This window comes from Myxocyprinus asiaticus, chromosome 10, assembly GCF_019703515.2.
Source record: "Myxocyprinus asiaticus isolate MX2 ecotype Aquarium Trade chromosome 10, UBuf_Myxa_2, whole genome shotgun sequence".
Taxonomy (NCBI): Eukaryota; Metazoa; Chordata; class Actinopteri; order Cypriniformes; family Catostomidae; genus Myxocyprinus; species Myxocyprinus asiaticus.
In genome coordinates, this window is record NC_059353.1 from 36133762 (window position 1) to 36154994 (window position 21233).

General features: G+C 38.3%; 1 pseudogene; it reads right to left on the minus strand.

The window, feature by feature from the left end:
• Positions 1–7061: 7061 nt before the first annotated feature.
• LOC127447591 (zona pellucida sperm-binding protein 4-like) overlaps positions 7062–21233 on the minus strand; it is a 44911-nt pseudogene continuing 30739 nt past the window's right edge.

Consider the following 21233-nt stretch of genomic DNA (forward strand, 5'->3'; position numbering starts at 1 on the left):
TATCAGATGGCATCATTAAGTAAAACAATTATTACAATTTTTAATATTTTTTATTACATAATGTCTGTCATGCCACACAACTTCCTTTTATCATCTAGCTTCTACCCTCTCTCTCTATAACTGCTCATTACTATTATTCTTGGTTGTTTAAAAGTTAAAGAAAAACAAAGAAACCCCATTCATAAATCATATAGACCTGAACATTTTTACCCATTTAACATGCACCCTTAAACAAACTCAAAGGCTGAAATCAACCCACATACTGTTGTGTATCATTTGTGAGTGTTACACTCTCTGTATTTTTTTTATTTTTTTTATTTTTGTTATACAAATCACCATTCCACAGGTCTTTGAATTTGAGATAAATCAAGTTTTTAAGACTTGCAAAACTGCGAGTAATTATGCTTAGCATTGAGGGATTGAAGAGTATGGAAGGTCCCTTGCATGAACTGGACTTTCCATTTTTCTACTTATTTATTTGACCTTTCCATGGGTCACTAATGTAGAGAAAAATCTCAACATTTTTGATCATTGTATTGAGTTTGGACATGTCTTACTCCAAACTGCATCAGTAAATATGCTTCGTATAGAGAGGGTTTAGATAGTGTGGGAGGTCCCTTGCAAGAAATGGGCATTGATTTTTTTCTACTTATTTGAATTCACCTTTGTACATGTTGCTGAATTTTAGAATAATCACAATGTCTTTGAGCATTTTGTTTAATTTGGACACATTCTTGTCCAAACTTACACAGGAAATATGCTTCATATTGAAGGTGTATATAGTGTGGGAGGTCCCTTACAAGAAATGGGCATTAATTGATTCTACTTATTTGAATTAACCTTTCTACATTTTTGCTTAATTTGAGAAAAATCACAATGTCTTTGAGCATTTTGTTTAATTTGGACATGTTCTTCTCCAAACTGACAGTAAATATGCTTCATATTGAGGGTGTAGATAGTGTGGGAGGTCCCTTGCAAGAAATGGGCTTTCATTTTTTTCTACTTATTTGAATTCACCTTTGTACAGGTCTCTGAATTTGAGAAAAGTCACCATGTCTATGCACCTTGTGGTATTTTGTAACACATTTAATTCCAAATTGACACAGTAAATATTATTCATATTCATATTAAATTTGAGAAAAATCACACAATCTTTGAACCTTCTATTAAGTTTAGATGCATCTTCAAACTGATAGAGTGGCTTTATATTAAAGGTATATTATAGTGTGGGAGTTCCCTTGCAAGAAATGTTCATTAATTTTCTCTATTTATTAGAAGTGCTCTTTTTATAGGTCTCTTAATTTGAGAAAATTCAAAATGTCTTTTTGAAGTGTGTCCATAGCACCACCCATGTATAATATCTGCATGATTTTTTTTTCTCTATTTCTTTAAAATCAAGATGATTTGATTTTTCTCCAGTATTCTACAGTTGAAAGTTTACTCAAATGTGCATATTAATGACAGGATGAGTGATCCTTGTTAAAAATGTTTAATTAATTATATTATCTAATGTTAATGCAGTAAACTGCAGTTATAAAGCATAGGCCTACCCTATTCAAAAAGATACAACAAAAACTTCTAAACTATTCACCTTTCACATAGGCATTACATAAAGTGTAAAAAACTAAGAAGTTTAAACATGAATTAATACCAACACCTCATAAACATTGTCATGATATTATTTCAAGATTCTCTATGCCATGCCCTGGAAGAGGAGTCAGAAAGCAAATCTTTCCATGAAATTCCGACTACAATGTGTTAACCAAGGAGCAAATGACAAACTCATGGATTTATAACCTCATTAATTCTTTTATTATAAAAATGTTAGTAGTTCTTATGTGAACTCAAACATAGTTATAAAGTAAAAAAAATAATGTGAAAAAATGTAAAGCCCCATTTAGATACCACATAACAACATATCCTTGGTGTTAAAGAATGAATGGAGGCCTAAGCTTCTGGGCTGGGTACTGAGTGACTTGGTCGTCATGGAAATGCTAAATGTGTTTTGTATAGACGTTTGCCATACGAAAAAGTGCGGGGGTAAAACATTTTTTTATTAAAAGTACGCATGATGAATAAACAGATCAAATCATTCTTATCAAATCATTGTCTATGCCAAAACCGCACCAAATTATGGAGAATCACTTTAAGCATGCAGCTAAGACAATTTGCAGTATTAAACAGAATACTAATCCACAATAAAACAATATACAATAAGATTTGTTAACCACATACCCTACATTGGAGCTTGTGCTTGTGTGTAGAGTGAGTCGGCACAGATTTCCAAAATGAGGGAGGGGCTACAAATACGAGTACAGTGTGCAAAGTGGGTATGGATTGTGAAATTGAGGGAACGGTTTACAAATCTGAGAGTACATATTAGTAAATTGAGGACACAGTTAAAACCGTGGACATGATTTTTTAAAAGGAAGGAATGGTTTACAAATCTGTGAGCAGGGTTTTAAACTGAGGGTAAGAATTGCAAAATTGTGGGCACGGATTTGCGGTTCTCGTTTTTTTTCCTCTTACAGGTGACTTCCCAGGCTCCATACATGGACGCTTGCAGTGCAACACGCTGATATCAGTCACGTTGAATCTATGTGTAAAAGGCTCCTTTAATGATGATAATTTGTCACTGTTTATTTCACACATTCGCACAGTCCAGCGGACTTTTATTCTGACAGTGAGCTCTGTTTAGATGGAAGTAAGTTAGATTGCTCTGTGCATTGAGTCAATGATCATTAACAGCTGTTCTGTGTGTTCCGTCTGAGCGATCTTGGCAAATTCAGTCACGATTAACAAGAGTATTAAGCTTCTTTACCCTGTGACTGTCATTGAGTTTTCAAGAGTGTCTAAAGTTGTGTGCGTCCAGAAAGAAAGTGATAGTCACTATTGACAGTTATTTGAGTAACATTCTCAAGGTCTCCTATAAGTGATCTAATGTCCTGTTCTTCAGCCAGTGGACATTGATATTGATACTAACAGCCCTGAAGTTTATTTTATATATGCCGTTTTTATAATTACACAAGTCCTTGAATGTTGCTGTAATGTATGCTGTTCTGGAGACTGTTCATGCTGATAAGTGTTTAAGATGTCTGCATTGTTATCTAACTACCTCATGACGTTATTGTGAAGAGTCAGTGGTTTCATATTTACATTTGTGTTGTATTGCTTATGCAGATATTATTGTGGGGGTAGAGAGGAAAGGCAGATGTTTACTGAAATATTCTTTCAGACCACACCCAAACCACATTTACATATACAAGCTCATCTCTGTAAGTGTGTAAAGAGACACTAGTTAGAGAATTCTGCCCCAGCACTCAGCATTGTATAAAAGAATTCAATGTTGTGCTCAACATCATCCTGGCTCTCCATTTCTGCAAATATTGCCTACACATGTTTGAATTAAATCTTTCAGTTTATCCCTTCTCCTGCTTGTGTTTAATTGACACACCCAGCTCAACGAACATCCAAAAGTAGCACTAGCTCCTTGCTGTCCCACTTGGTCTCAGCTATAATCTACGTTGTTCAGGTTATTGAAAACTAACATAAAAATCGATCCAATTGGTTTTCTTACCTGACGTTGAAACAATGTTGATTTCAGTTGGGTGAAACAACATTATACAATCAACATATTTTCTACTTATGTTTTTTAAACCCCAAATACTTTGAATACATCAGCCTATTTACTCTTTATTAAACACATCACATTAAGTTAGTCATTGTTTTATTTATACAAAATATACATTAACAAATACATAATTTTTTTGAAGTTAAATTTTTCTATTGTGTTTAAATCTTAGGCCTTAACCAATTATAGAAAAATGCCTTCCCACTGATGCGTTCACAAACAGATGCACTGCAAAAACAGTTTTTTTTTATTTTTTATTTAAACAAAGATGATCATTGCGGTTCTACTTCACAGCACTGCTACATTAATTATTTCTTGGTTCTGTTCACTGTGAAGTCACAGTATACAGTGGTCTTAATTTTAAATATTGCAGAAAACTGCTGTAAAATATACTGTGAAAGTCACGCAATGCTGTGTGTATAATAAATTAGGCTAATTTAAAAGTGTCAATTTGACAGATTTTTAAGAGTTAGCTCATCCATCAAATTAAACTGTCATGATATACACACACCCTCATGTTGTTCTGAACCTTAGACATTTTTATTCTGTGGAACACAAAAGGAGATACAAGGCAGAAGCAGAACATTAGGGACTGACATTCTCAGTCACTTTCCATTGCATTTTTATTCTATAAATGTCAGTGGTTGACTTAAAATTCAACACTGCAATATCTACTTTTTGTTTCACGAAAGAATAACATACAGGTTTGGAACATATGGAGCCCCTTAAGAGGACAGAGAGGGAGGATTTCTTTCCCCCAGAAATATTTTGCATTCCCTCAAAAAACCCTGGTTTTAGTACAGTAACAAGTACAAATGGTATTTGTAGTAAAACAATTGAAATAAAAAAGGACAAAAGTATGGTAATACAACTAGAATTTTGTGGTTTCTCTGGTTACTACCATAAAGTATTGTTACTGCCAAAAATAAATTTAACAATATGAAAATTAAACCTTGTTGTTAAACCTTACTAGAGAACCCATCGTTTAATGCTTTTCAAATACCATGGTTAAAGATTTACCACACTGTTTACTACAATATTACTATGGCTAATTTGAAGGAATGCAAAACTTATCGAAATGTTTGTTTTTAACCATCCCTCATGCAGTAGGCACTTTATAAATATGACCTTTGAAAAAAGCTGGAATAAAATAATTGATACATTTTCCTTTGCAATTAACATTTTTTAAAAAGGCAAGAGGTAGGTTGCAAGAAACGCCTCGAGTTCAGCAAACCCCTAGTGACAATATGCTTACGATTATATTGTAAGGTTTTCTTAAAGGGATAGTTCACCCAAAAAATTAATTCCCTCATCATTTACTCACACTCATACCATCCCAGAAATTTCACTCTCATCTGCAGAACAAAAATGAAGACTTTTTAGAAGAATATCTTAGCACTGTAGGTCTATACAGTGCAAGTTAATGGTGACCAAGGATTTTTATGCACTTTTATGGATTACTTTTGTAGCTCCGAAATCTTTGTAAGCGATCCAAGTGGTTTTGAGTCATAACAGAAAAAAAATAAATAATAATAATAATAATAATAATAATAATAATAATATTATTCACTATACATTGACATCTGCAGTCTCCTTGGCGATCATGATTTAGAGTTTGATTACACTTTCTAGCATCATCTAGCTCTGTGCATGCATCAAGCACTAGGAAGTGTAATGGAGCTTGAAATCATGATCTTGCCTAGAGACTGCAATGGTAAGATGTACACTGAAAAAGGAGTTCTCTTTTTGTCTGTTCTCACCCAAAACTGATTGGATCACTATTGAAGACTTGGATTAAACAACTGGAGGAGTCTAATGGATTACTTTAATGCTTACTTTATACGTTTGTTTTTTTTTTTAGCTTTGAAGTTTAGGACCCTGTTGACTTGCATTATATGGATGTACAGAGCTGTAACGGTTCACAAAAATTGTTTGTTCTGCAAAAGAAAGAAAAGTCACACTGTCAAGGTACAAGTGCAGGAATGAATGAAAATAAAATACTTAGAAACAAACAGGCAACAAAACTCATGAGAGAGAGGAAATAAAAACCAGAATACACAATTACTAGGACTGACTAGAAACAGGACAGGAACATACAACTCAAAATGATTCAATAAACACGAGAGGAAAGAGGGCACAATATATAGAACCAAACATGAGGAACAGGTGCAGACAATCAACATGGACTAAACGAGGAGTGGCAGGAGGAAATAAGCAGGCAGGGATAGGAGAGCGCATAGCAGACAGAAAACAATGAGCCATACACGCAGACACAAGACAGACAAACACATTAACATACAACAAAAAGAGCAGCCCACCCACCCAAAAATGGATGCCTCTTGGCGTCCAAACCAGACAGACAAGGTCATGGTACAGTGTCTTTTTAATTGTATATGGTCTTGTGTATCTTGTATATTATTAGGTGTATATTGTGTTAGTGTAACAAGGTGTAAACTGTGCTGTGTAAAGAGGTTTACTGTAATTTTTATACTGCTATGTTGCTTGGAACCGCACCCAAGACTTTCACCCACTGTTGCACTTGTGCATATGGTTGAGTGACAATAAAAGAGATGAAGGACAGATGACAGACCAGGGAGGGTGGGTGTGAGAGACCAGGAGGATGGTCTGGGGCAGTCTGTAAGAGGACCGGGGAGGCCATGTCGAGGCCAAAGGAGGACCCGGAGGCCTGGATGGATTGAGAGGCCAAGGCCAAACCAGAGGGGAACCCAGAGACCAAGGTAAAGTCTGAGCCACTGAACAGCTGGTGAAATCAGTAGTGGCCACATAGGACTGGACAGATTGGTCGGTATTCGTAGAGGACAGGACTGGGTCAGAATGGTCGACGACCACCAGGGACAGGACTGAGTGATTGACACTCGCTGGGGAATGAACAGACTGGTGGCTGGTGTCTGATGGGTGCTGGCCTCTGGTCTGAACAAAAGGGCTGGTCGATGGCCGCTAGGGACTGGACAGGATAGTCAGTCACAGGGGACGGAACAGACTTGTCGATAGCCATGTGGAACTGGGCAGGCTCATCATCAGACTCAGGGAACTGGAGACTCCATGACCATGGGGAAAACAGACAGACAGTCTGGTCGACGGCCACCATGGTCTGGAACATTGGCAGTGACTGGGATCGCCTCCGTGGCCGGGAACGCTAGCAGCGACTGGGGAATGGCCTCCGTGGCCAGGGACGTTGGCTGTAATTGGGCCTCGGGCACCTTACTCTGCTTCGTTCTCCTCCTCCGGTCGATCGTAAGCACTGCTGGCAGCTACTGGGGAACAGCCTCAGTGGCCGGGAGCGTTGGCAGCAACTGGGAAAATGGCCTCAAATGGCTGTGCGCGCTGGCAGCGACTGGGGCTCCGGCACCTTACTCAGATTCCTTCTCCTCTGTATGGTTGGAAGAACTGCAGTGGGAACGGCCGCCACCTAGCGGGTAGCCACAAACTCGAGGGTGGATCTCAGTCTCTTCCCATCACTCAGAGGAGGAAGAGGGGTGGCAGCAGTCACCGTCGGTGAGGGGGCATTGCAGTCCTCAGGCTGGGATGAAGAGAGCCCTCCGTGACACAGGTGGAGATGAAATAAAACGCATTTAAGCCAGTTTTATGGTCTTGGAAAGACTTCCCTCTTCACCCCCAACAAGAATACAAGACTTGATGGGTTCAACCAGGCCTGCCACAAAGAGATCAATGAGGCATTCCTGGTTGAAGCCCAAACCTGAGGCCAATGCTAGAAACTCCAGCAAATACTCCCTCATTGGCTGGTCCCCTTAACGGAGACCAAAGAGCTTTTCAGCTTTAGTTGCTCTTTGGCGAACCGGTGACAAAAAAATAAATAAATAAATAAACACACACACACCCCCCACACACACATTCCAACTGGGTCCATTTGTGGTTGAATCTTTCAGTCAGTCACAGTACATAAGTAGGAAAAAAGGACCCAAGCACAGGAATGAGTGAAAATATACTTTTATTAAACAAACAGGCAACACAAAACTCACAAGGGAGAGGAAACAGGACTGGAACTGACGAACATATGGACCACTCACAAATCTCATAAAATGATACAAAACACAAGAGGAAAGAGGACACAATATATAGAACCAAACACATGAGGAACAGGTGCAGACAAATCAACATGACGATGACTAAGCAGTCAGGGTTAAGGCAGACAGAAAATCCAAGAGCCATGCGCTCAAACACAAGACAGACAAACACTACATTAACAGACAACAGAAAGGAGAGAGCTGTCAGACCGAGGTCATGACACATACACATCCAGGATGGCATGAGGGTGAGTTTTTTTGGTGAACCATCCCTTTAACTTACAGGATTCTCTGCAACTGAATCAAGTTATTTGCTCTTGCAATATGCAGTTTTAGTTATTTGCATACATTAATTTTGAAGAGAACCTGCAAGTAGACAGTCATCCGTAAAAGCAGAAAAAGTTGGTGTAGGTAGGACTGGAATAGACATCTGTCCAGGCTGGCATAGGTTGAGAACATCTGTTAGTTCTCCATCTTCAACTGGGGCTCACAGAAAAACAGGAAACCTGCAATAAAAAATAAATAAATAAATAAATAAAAAAAAATGCAGTCCAAACATTGCCATATTACCCACGTCAGGATCACATCTTATCTGGTCACAGGATTATTCCAAATACTCTTGATGCCTACAATTTTTTTTAAAACAGCATTTAAAGAGGCTGAAGCAAGGAGCAATGAGTAAGTTGGCCTAATTTCTGTGAAAATGACTGAAGAGTCCTTGCAAATACTAAGGTTGTGACTTTGTATTAAAACTATGGCATCAATTCACAAGCTTAATGTAAAGTGACTTCACAGCAAATGTTCCTACCTTTTACATTTTGTTTTCATGAAAAATAGGCAACATGATGCAAAATTGTCAAGAAAAGCAGTTTAAAAAAAAAAAAAAAATATTAGCCTGTAATGTGTAAGAATATAATTGTGTAGTTATAATTGGTTTTCATACATTTTTTGCCCTTTTAAGGGTTAATGATCAGCAGGCTTACAAAATGTTTTTTTTTTTTTTCTTCCCTTCCTTCTTCTGGAGCAATTCATGTCCATCAGTAAGAGTACAGGCAACATTTATTTTCATTGATATGTTTTTTTGGTATGCAACATGTATGCTTCATCTATGCATTTGCAAAGTCCCCTCTGGTAAGATACAAAAGTGGAAAATTGTAAAATCAATGACAAGAAAGCCTTTACCATTCAGTGATGTGCTGTGGCACGGTTGAGTTCCTCCCTAAAAGTTAAAAGAAAAGGCATCAAATCACAGTGAAACAGTTTCAACAGTCATTCCATAATAAAATCAAGTCTTACGAAATGTAAATTCTAGAATTGTACAGAAATAACAGGTTGTATTTTACCCTACAGTATATTAAACCGTAACTTGAAATACTGCCGTCAATATTTGAGCCTCTTTGGGGTGGATTTACCACAAAGACAATGCACAACAAATGCAGAGAAGTTGTAACAATGCAAAAAATATTATAGTCTTAAAACTATCCACTTCTGAAGCATGAAAAATAAAACAGGGGTAACACACTGCATGCGTCTCTGAAATAGAGAAATATGCACAGATGACAAACTATTACCAGTCCTACTCCTACCATCAAATTTAATCCTTTAGGTAACACACAAGACACCAACTGTTCCCAGCACAATTTATAGGTACAGCAGATGACAATGTATTGAAAATGTACGTTATTGTTGCGAGACAATTTTAATATTGCAAAGATAACTCTAGACTTCTACCTTTGTCATGCTCATTTGCACCTCTATAAACATTAGTTCATAAAATTCCACAAGTTGCCAATAAAATTAAAACGGTCTTTGAGAAAGTGATGTTAACATCTATTCACCTTGTGTATAAAACCTACTCAGTATGGTGCACGTCCTGACATTGGAAATAGGACAGGGAAACTGGGTCAAAAAGGTGGATTAGAACCCAGATCATCCGCATGAAAAAAAAAAAAAAAAAAATAATAATCAAATCCACACTGCCTTAACACACGAAGCCATGGGAGTAACACTCATGGACCAGTTTGTCTAATTTATTTTCTTCTACCAGACTATTAGTGCAAATAGCTCCACTTTGTGGCAGGTATTTACACCTAGTGCAAACAGTCACTCTGTGATAATTTGATATTGAAGACTTCAATGCTCTCCATCATTAATTCGCCGATATCAGAGCTTAAAAAAAAAAAAAACAGGTGGAAGCATCATAACAATGCGCACATTCAAGAACTTGACGATAGAGAGATCCCTTCTAGACAAGACCCATTTAAAATTATAAACATTCCCGCTTTGAAATTTTGTAAAAAAAAAACAACAACTCAAATCTAAAGTGATATTCGATGACAGATTGACAAACCATTGTGAAATACAAATTATGCTTACCTTTTTCTGGCGACGCATCCACTGACAGTTGGCCTGTTGTAGATTTAAAAGAAAAAAATAAAATAGTATTTAAAATTAACAATTTGGAGATTTTTAGCTAATCAGATATTAAGCGAGTAGGTTATAGTCCTAAACACTTGATATCAAGAACAGTGAAGTGGCCCGATGTGATAATCAGCAGATGTTTACCCCGATATCCACAGTGGGGATCACTGGAAGACTAGATTACATCCACTGCTTTGCCAAAACACTTCCACAAGAAAAATGCTTTTAGCAGAAGATGTCATGCCATCCATCAGAACCTGGCTGATATCGTAAAATAAAAAGGTGCAATTATAAGTAATGTTAAATTTGTTACTCGTTTTAAATGAGAAAGGATGGTGTTTTTCTGTAGGGCTGGATCTAGTCTTTAATTGCAACTGTATGTTGTAATAAGTGTTTCTACTATGGTATCAGCACTGAGAAAACTGATCTCTGCTGTGACCACTGTAGATATCATGACTTTGAAATTGTGATAAAACAATCTTCTGCATTTGTTGATTGTTTTTGTTTGATATCAGGTTTGTTGATGAAGCCTGATAACTTGTCTTGGTAGGTTACATGAATATTAAATTACACTCACATTGATAACAGTTTTTCAGTGGAACATGAAAAGGAAATAACTTCTCTTCATGAAGGTTAAGACATGACTGGACAAATTGCTGTAATATACCTACTCACAGCAGATAATTCAACCTGTATACATTTACAATCATTAGACTGAGTTCCAAGCACCAATTTCAGAGAGTCTGATTTGATTTGAATTATTTGAACTGATATTAGCAATGCAAGGTCTTGACATTAGCTTAGACGGCGATCAAGCTTTCCATAGTAAATATCATACAAGCTTAAGATAGTAATAGCACACTTTCCTATAACTGCCATCTTAAACTTGAAGACAACGGTTTAAACAAAACATAAGGATGTGAAAAGTTTAATCATTCCTACTTTACATCATAACAGAATGTGTTGTACTACTGAGGTTCAGACCTTTCCATTAGAAAGGAGACATGGAAGCAATACCACTTATGAAGTGTTAATATTCATGGTGATGTTGAGATCAGTACAGAAAGTCAGTTATATCAAGACAAGGGTAAATGATAGTGTGACCACATCAAATCAGAACATGAAATCGCATATTTCAGAGGTGTACAACAGACTAGTTGTGACATCTTTGAGGATAACCACATAAGCAAAACACCTCAAACCATGATTGGTAGTGCAGTAATTGACCACAGTGAATTGCAGTTAGTAAACTTTCTCCATTGACCTCTAGTCTAAGAAAAGCTCATTAACTCTCGATCGAAAGTGCGCTCATGGACATAGTCTTTCAATCATATTTGCAGTGCTGGTCACCATGCAACCGTGCAATGTAGACAATGGATTGCAAAGTGGTGCGCAAACACTTTAGTTTAGGGACACTCTTCCAGTTGTTCTGTTGGTAACAGGGAGAGGACTGTTCGATATCGAAAAGACAGTATGTGTTTTGAGAAAAGTGCATCGTGCTTTGTGGTTAACAAATGGAAGTATTCATCTCAAGTTGATATGTAATTACTTTGAGATAGGCCAGATGTGAACAATGCTTTATCAAGCAGTTGCAATAGGTTGTCATACAACTTGCATGTGACATGCAGAAGCATGATTGTTTGCAAGCCGTTTGTAGATCTTTTGTATGCTTCACCACTGTCAAGACGTACAACTGGCTCCAACATTGGAAAACTAAAATGCTTTAAATGCACTGGAGAGATGACAATGCTCATACTCATTACTGATATCAAAAGACAACTGTGGGTATCAGATACCGTATGCAATGCGTTGTAACATATCACTAATTAAGCAAACACGTGAAGACACGGTGCCGTTATTGAAGGTTAAATGGTTCGGTTAGTGGTATTGTGACCAACATTCTGATTTAATCTGATTTAAATTGGGATCCAGAACAGCACGGAGATGAGTGACTGATGAAATATTGAGAGCACCTGCTAGAATGCACATGTTTGATTGACTTCCTTCTCACTGTGCAGCGAGTCAGAATTACCAATTACTAGAAAATGGGCAACTTAATATACATGTGCAATTCTTACTCATTTTTAAAGACAAAACAGCATATTCATGTGAATTACATAAATGTCTAATTGTCTAAATTTGTGTGCTTAGAATTGCCAACAACTCGCCCTCTAAAAGCCACTCTGTCATGCTTCAAGGGCAAAGCAAGTGCTAATTCATTAGAGGAACAGAGTGTATCTGTGATTCCCTGCGTACTGCCAAAAAGTTCGGCTGATCACGGATTTAAGACGAATATCAGCCGATTTAGATCGGTGCACCCCTACTAATTACTGAACATGTCATTTGGCATGATGAAAAACATTCAAACCAAAAGCAGCAAAATAACCAAAAGCAGCAAAATTTCTAAACGCTACAAGCAATTTGCTAAATAAATGTTTAAATTGCATTCTTTTTATCCAAAAAGTTTTTGTATTGGAACATAAGTGCAATACTTGGGTGAGAAATGTGCAATTCTACTTTTAAGAATAAAATTGGGAAGCAACAACATTAGTTTCATATGCGCACGCGCGCACGCACATTGGGACAGTATGAAAAATGCTAATAAATGACGAGTGATTTGTAAGTTAAATTCACCCTTTGCTACTGTATAATGAAAGCACTAACTACACATGTTTTAACCTGTGAATTTTTTTAAAAATGCACAGTATTTTCAAATCAGATGATTGCAACACGCTCCAAAAAAGTTGGGACAGTCGAATGTTTTCCAATGTGAAACATTTGTTCTAATAACACTTAAGCATTTGGGCATTAAAGACAAGTTTAGAAAGTGGAATTTCCCCCCATTAATCCATTATATAGGTCTTTTGCTGTACAATTGTAAGGGGTCTTCATTGCTGTATGGTGTGCTTCATGATGCGCCACACATTCTCAATTGGAGATGGTCAGGACTGCAGGGAGGCCAATCTAGCACCCACTTTATACTCACACAGCCATGTATTTGTAATCAGAGCAGTATGCGGTTTGAAGTTGTCTTGTTGGAAAATGCAGGGACATCTCTGGAAAAGATGCTGGATGGCAGTAAATGTTGCTCCAAAACCTTACATATGTCTGCATTCATTGTGTTCTCACAGATGTGAGTGTAACCCATGGGCACCGACACACCCCTGGCCCATACAGACACTGGCTTTTGGACCGGATGCTAATAACAACTTGGATGGTCCTTTTCCGTCTTGGCCCGTACAACATGATGGCTGTGTTTTTCCAAAAACTTCTTGAAATGTGGAGAGGAAAAAAAAAAAGGTGTTCCACTGTTCTACTTTCCAAGATGAGACTGAGACCAGAGTCGTCAGCAGCGCTTCTGGACAGTGTTGATGTAGGGCTTCTGCTTTGCATAATAAAGTAATCCCATGTCCATGTTCATTACAGATGAATGATGTTTAAGACGGTGATGTCAGAGGGATCATAGATCATGCGCATACAGAAGTGGTTTTCATCTTGCCCTTTACGCACCGAGATTTGACCAGATTCCTTGAATCTGGTAACTCAGCAGCCCTTTTAACTGCTTTTATTTTCAGCAAACTTAACATGTGTAAATATTTGTATGAACAAAGACAAACAAGTTTCACAGATGTGACCAACAGAAATGGAATAGTGTGTCCCTGAACAAAAGGAAGGTCAAAATCAAAAGGAACAGTCAGTATCTGGTGTGGCCACCAGCTGCATTAAAATACTGCAGTGCATCTCATGTACTGCACCAGATTTGCCAGTTCTTGCTGTGAGATGTTACCCCACTCTTCCACAAAGGCACTTGCAAGTTCCTGGACATTTCTGGGGGGGGAATGGCCCTAGCCCTCATCCTCCAATCCAACAGGTCCCAGACATGCTCAATGGGATTGAGATCCAGGCTCTTCACTGGCCATGGCAGAACACTGACATTCCCGTCTTGCAGGAAATCATGCACAGAATGAGCAATATGGCTGGTGGCATTGTCATGCTGGAGGGTCATGTCAGGATGAGGCTGCAGGAAGGGTACCATATGAGGGAGGAGGTCTAACACACAGCGTTGAGATTGGACTGAGCTTGCTGTCATTGCAGGCAATGATACTGCGACACACCGCCCCAGATTATGACGGACCCTCCGCCTCCAAATCGATCCCGCTCCAGAGTACAGGCCTCGGTGTAATGCTCATTCCTATGACGATAAACGCGAGTCTGACCATCACCCAAAACCGCGACTCATCAGTGAAGAGCACTTTTTGCCAGTCCTGTCTGGTCCAGAGAAGGTACAGACTCACAATACGGACATTGCAATTTATTGCCCTGGCCACATCTGCAGTCCTCATGCCTCCATGCAGCATGCCTAAGGCACGTTCACGCAGATGAGCAGGGACCCTGGGCATCTTTCTTTTGGTGTTTTTCCCAGAGTCAGTAGAAAGGTCTCTTTAGTGTCCTAAGTTTTTATAACTGTGACCTTAATTGCCTACCATCTGTAAGATTTTAGTGTCTTAATGACCGTTCCACAGGTGCATGTTCATTAATTGTTTATGGTTCATGGAACAAGCATGGAAAACTGTTTAAACCCTTTACAATAAAGATCTGTAAAGTTATTTGGAATTTTACAAAAAATTATTTAAAATACAGTATCCTGAAAAAGGGATGTTTCATTTTTGTTTGCCGAGTTTATATTGTGCACTGTAGAGGGTGAAATGCCACAAATCCTTCCAATTTGTCTTTGGGGGAACATGGTTTTAAAATAAAAAGGGATTATTTGCAGAAGCATCTCTTGGCAAATTGACAAGTCTTGAACGATCCTTGCTCTTAAAAGGACTAGGCTGTTTTTGGAGGCTCCTTATACAGAATGATGACACAATTGCCTCACCGGTTTAACATCCTGTTTCACATCACCTTAAACTCATTGTTATTAGTCTTAAATCACCCATCAACTTTTTTGGAGTGTTGCAATCAACTGATCAGAGATGACTGTACAGGTGTAAAAAATAAAAAATGAAATTCAAAGTAAAACATAATTTGTAGCTGTAGTGCTTCCAATATAGCAAAAAGGTGAACATATATATAATAAAAAAAAAATAAAAAAAAAATAAAATAAAAGACAAAGTGCACCTTTAAGGAAGACTTCCTGGTAACTACAGCGTGAACCCAAAACCCAAGGATTCATCTGAACTTGCGTAGATCAAAATAATTATTTGCAGTTAACATTTTTCCACTGAGGTTAACAGAACAATGAAGGACTAGCTATTAAAACCAAATGAGGATGCGTTTTAGTATTAAGCAAGCACTGCTGTGGGCTCCTCAGTATACATTGCATGTTGACAGTTTGCTGTTAGCTCTGACAGCTGGTACAGAGTAAATCTCAAGAGGCAAGGAATGGATATAGTGTTTGACTTGATCCATAGACAAACTCTAGCTAAACTCTAGTGTAATAAGATGTGAAGCCAGAGGCAGAAGGGACTGATCCTGGCTTCTTCCTGATCCAGGCTCCCCTGAGCTCATCAGTGAACTGTGACAGAGACTTGTCAAGGCTGGAGGTCATTCTAAGACAGTTTAAGTGTGGAAAAGAGCCTTCTGCATAACACACTGCTGCTATTTGTACTGTATTGTAGGGGAGACTGGGAAGTGTTGTAATGGTTTAAACCGATGGTGGTTCAACACACCCCCTTTCAAATTAGAAAATAATCTCTGCCTAGCACATTTCGGAGGTGACAAAAGTTTAAGTCTACATTTATAGGACAAAAAAACCCCAAAAATAATAATAATAAAAAAATAATAATAAAAAAAAAAAAAAAATTACCTTAAAAAAAACCTCTCTGCCCAAAACAATGCTCATACAAAAGGAAATAATGCAATACACAACAGCTACCCAAATGTGCTTGTGCATTAGTTTTCAATATTTACACTACATAAAGTTGCCACCTGACCGTCAAAACGATGATAACAGGCACAACATATTAAAACAACAGTAATAGAAACAGGAAGCCACAACATCTAGCAGTGCTCCTCCTTCCCCCTTTTATACTACGGTCTCTTGGAACACACCAATCACAGAAGGGGATTAAGTCTGGTCCAATCATTTGGGGAGAGACAGACAGAGACCAATGGCAGTTGGCAGCAAAATTTCAGCTTCTGCTGTAACTTCAATTTTTGCCAGACAATGCATGTTTTTATTACTCAAACACTACTTATATAATTGGAAACTAAAAGAACGAGAGGCAGAAGATTTCTTAAAAAAAAAAAAAAAAAAAAAACACACACACACACACACACACACACACACACACACACTAAACATCAAGCTAACTGCTAACCAAGCCAGCATTCAATGGCAGTTAAAACTGTTGATCACAGCTTGGGCCTGACTAAGGCTGTGTCTCCACCAAAGCGCTTTATTTATTTTTTCCCTGAGGCCAACATATTTTCAATTGTTTGCAATGGCAGCGCCACATTTTAAAAAGCCAGCAGCGTGACTAGGCGCTGAGCGTCTATTCCACGCGGAGCGCTGCACACTTGCCGTTGTCGTTTTTTTTTTTTTTTTTTTTAATGGTCGCAGAGTTGAAAGTCTCAACTTTGGGTAAAACGCAGCACTTGTCAGTCACAGGACGGGACAAATACCACACCGACCAACCATCATATCCTACTTATACAATAACTGAACAACAAATGGAGAAGTTTGCTGGTCGGAGTATTCATGTCTGTACATGTTAAATCAAATCAAACAAAAGAGAACATCCAAAAAGAGATGATCCTGAGAGAATCCAGAGATGCTGCTGTATGACTACAGTGGACCAGAACACGTAGTCCAGTGTAACCTGCTCTTCTTCACTGATCTGCCTCAGCCCGGCACAGCACTCTCATAACTGCCTTGAACTAAAGCAGAAATGGTGGCATCAGTAAAAGGTAGACAAATCACTCTGGAAGGTGAAAGAGACAAATCTGACTGCAAACTTGTACCACAATGGTACAGTCATGGTCCAGGGATCAGAACCCAACCTTCATGAATTCCAGAAGATTTTCGTGAACTTTAAAATTGAGGTCCAGAAGTTAAAGGTCCTGAGGTGAAGAACAAGTACATTCTTTTTTCTGGTAAAAATCACAATGTCATCATTTAAAATTTTTGTAAATTTTGTATATAGTTCAGATATCATACTATTACTTGAGACATGGAGTCAGTTAGAGTCTAAAACCTACACTCCTTCAAACTACAGAGAATTACGTATACCATGAAATACCCACATGTTAAAAATAGAAGAGTTTCAGAAGGAATTATAGTTTTGTTTAAAGAACATCTTTTCCCAGGGGGGCCTGGGTAGCTCAGTGGTAAAATACGCTGGCTACCACACCTGGAGTTCGCCAATTCAAATCCCAGGGCGTGCTGAGTGACTCCAGCCAGGTCTCCTAAGCAACCAATTGGCCCAGTTGCTAGGGAGGGTAGAGTCACATGGGGTAACCTCCTCGTGGTCACCATAATGTGGTTCGTTCTCGGTGGGGAACGTGGGGAGTGGAGCACGGATGCCGTGGTGGATGGTGTGAAGCCTCCACACACGCTATGGCTCCATGGCAACACACTCAAGCAACATGATAAGATGTGTGGGTTGGTGGTCTCAGACACAGAGGCAGCTGGGATTCGTCCTCCACCACCCGGACTGAGGTGAATCACTACGTGACCATGAGGACTTAAAAGCACACTGAGAATTGGGCATGCGCACGGAGAAAAATGAACTAATTTGAACAGATGAGGATACTTCCCTGTGTGCCACCTCATTAGTTCAGTTGAAGACAAGTATATTAATACAAATAAGCATTCCACTAAACCATGTCAGAACCATGACAACACAATAAACAGAAATGGAAAAAAAGTTCTGCAGCTCTGTAAAAGCATGGGTCTCTATATAGTTAATGGCAGAACAAAGGATGATTCTCTGGGTCAATTTACCTACTGCTCATCTTTAGGTAGCAGCACAGTGGACTACGCCATCAAAGATCTAGATCAAAACAAGATCTATTACTTCTCAGACCAGTCACGTTGCCATTAGTCTGAACAAGTCAGCCAGTCTTCTACAATCTCCAAATCAGAAGTCTAAACTATATCCCCTCCCAACTAGATTCTTCTGGAGAAAATATAGTTCAGCTTCATACTGGGCTGGACTACACAGCTCAGGCTGAGAATGATAGATGCGTGTCTCCGATCAACATTTGGAAAATACAAGAAAAGCATAAATTTGGCAACAAAACAATTGACTAACATTTCTCTCCCCCCACCCCAGTTCCCAGCAAAAAAAAAAAAAAAAAAAAAAAAAAAACCCCCACACAAAAGCTGACTTGTTTGATAAAGAAATGTCAAAATGTTAAGAACTACAATTGTGATCAAACGCAACCCCATATCACTGAAGGAACTCACTGAAGAAAAAAAAAAAAAAAAAAAAAAAAAAAATCATCCCTCAAAAATAAAAATCTTGCAGCTCTGATGGGATATGCAATGAGATGTTCAAACATGGCAGCCCCAAACTGAATGTCATTCTCATTATTCAATTTGCTCATAAAATAAAAAGGACACTTTAATGAGAATTGGAAAGAAAAAATCAAATCGCTCCAATCTTCAAACAAGGTGACAAATTTAACCCAAACAACAACAGGGGCATTTCAGTGAGCAGCAACCTTGGCAAACTATTCTGTTGCATTATAGATGACAGATTAACCCAATATCTCCAAGAAAACAAGACTTTACACAACTGTCAAATTGGATTCATGCCAAAACAGAGAACAGCTGATCACATCTATATATTATACTGTTACACATTGTTCACTGTAGTTACTTCTCTTTACAATTTGTGCACTAACCAGTATGTGGTTTTAAGTATGTAATACTTTTTACAGATTACTAAAACAGAATGCTTTGGCAACCTTGTATGCAGTCATGCCAATAAAGCTCATTAGAGAGAGATAGAAAGCTCCAATATCCCTGGGGTTTCTTTATTAAAACAAAGATTTCAACTTAATTATATTGTTACGTTCCTCCCCAGTCTAGGGTTGGGGAAGTAGTAACAAGTGTAAAAATGAGGAAAATCTCTTCTCCTGACCCAGCAATGCACACAGACAACCAATTCAAGGTATCAACACAATTATTTACAAAAAAGGTAAAAGGGAAGCAATAAACTTCAGGAGGAGGCCAGGCCAAAATAAACAAAGGAATACTCTTTAAGAGGGGGAGTTCTAACCTTACAAAAGAAACATCATATCTCTTACCTCAACTCCCTGACTAGCATAAAAACAGGAGAAAACTGTAAATGTCAACAAAAGTGGCACCTTCCTCCCTACAGCTTCCAGTTAATATAACTCATTGTTCTCAGCTTTTTAGCAGGCTAAACAAACAAACAAACAGAACTTGCAAAACTAGTTAGAGAAGTTGCCACAACAACAGGTTACTCGGTTACTCTGAATAGAATAAAATAAAAATAAAGTGACTAACGGTTCCATTTATCCATCAACATCTTTCTTTAATAAACTCCCATCACTTAAATCCTACCAATGAAACCTGTGCATTCCAGGAACCTAAACACTAATGAATTTCCCCCCCTTGCCGTTTCTGGATTTAACAAACTTTTTAAATGTTATTTCTTGTACTCCTTTCCTCATCTCCTCCAATAACAGATATCTTTTGTTACTATACTTCCTACAATACATAATGACATGTTCTACGGTTTCTCTGACTCCACACCATTCACAAAGTCCAGTAGGGTGAGTCCATATTTAACTGCATACTATTAAGTCCAGTGTGCCCCAATCTCAATATTATATTTTCTTCTCTCCTGCTCCTCCCATAGTTCTTTCTCCTCCCCAATATGGACTGAGTATAGATGTCTCCCCTTAGTTTCTGTATCACAATATCGTTGCCATCTCTGATATATCTTTATTAATGTTTTGATTTCTGACCTACCATGTGAGATCTCCATTTTCACTGTATTCCCTTCCATTGCTTGTTTAGCCAATCTGTCAGCCTCATTCCCTTTCACTCCCATATGTACTTTCACTCCCACACAAACTGTACCTTCACTCTTAACTGCTGTAATGTATATAAAAGATGAAGACTTCCCAATATAATATCTTGCCTTGTTTCAGATTGCCGAACATCAAGACTTGCCAGAGCCGAACTTGAGTCTGAGGATATCACTGCATTGTAGATTTATCTCACTTATCCATTGTATTGCTATCATTATTACCATAAATTCACCAGTATACTCTGATAACTGATCAGATATCCGTTTCTTCTTTTAAACTTTTCAACTTTGGAATGGTAAATGCAATCCTGACCTGTCCACTACTTGGATTCTTTGATGCGGCTGTGACTATGCATGTACTATTTCTATTAAGTTACCATATATACTCCCTCATCCTCAATTGCTGGCTTTCTTCCCAGCATATACAGGTGCATCTCAATAAATTAGAATGTCGTGGAAAAGTTCATTTATTTCAGTAATTCAACTCAAATTGTGAAACTCGTGTATTAAATAAATTCAATGCACACAGACTGAAGTAGTTTAAGTCTTTGGTTCTTTTAATTGTGATGATTTTGGCTCACATTTAACAAAAACCCACCAATTCACTATCTCAAAAAATTAGAATATGGTGACATGCCAATCAGCTAATCAACTCAAAACACCTGCAAAGGTTTCCTGAACCTTCAAAATGGTCTCTCAGTTTGGTTCACTAGGCTACACAATCATGGGGAAGACTGCTGATCTGACAGTTGTCCAGAAGACAATCACTGACACCCTTCACAAGGAGGGTAAGCCACAAACATTCATTGCCAAAGAAGCTGGCTGTTCACAGAGTGCTGTATCCAAGCATGTTAACAGAAAGTTGAGTGGAAGGAAAAAGTGTGGAAGAAAAAGATGCACAACCAACCAAGAGAACCGCAGCCTTATGATTGTCAAGCAAAATCGATTTGGGTGAACTTCACAAGGAATGGACTGAGGCTGGGGTCAAGGCATCAAGAGCCACCACACACAGACATGTCAAGGAATTTGGCTACAGTTGTCGTATTCCTCTTGTTAAGCCACTCCTGAACCACAGACAACGTCAGAGGCGTCTTACCTGGGCTAAGGAGAAGAAGAACTGGACTG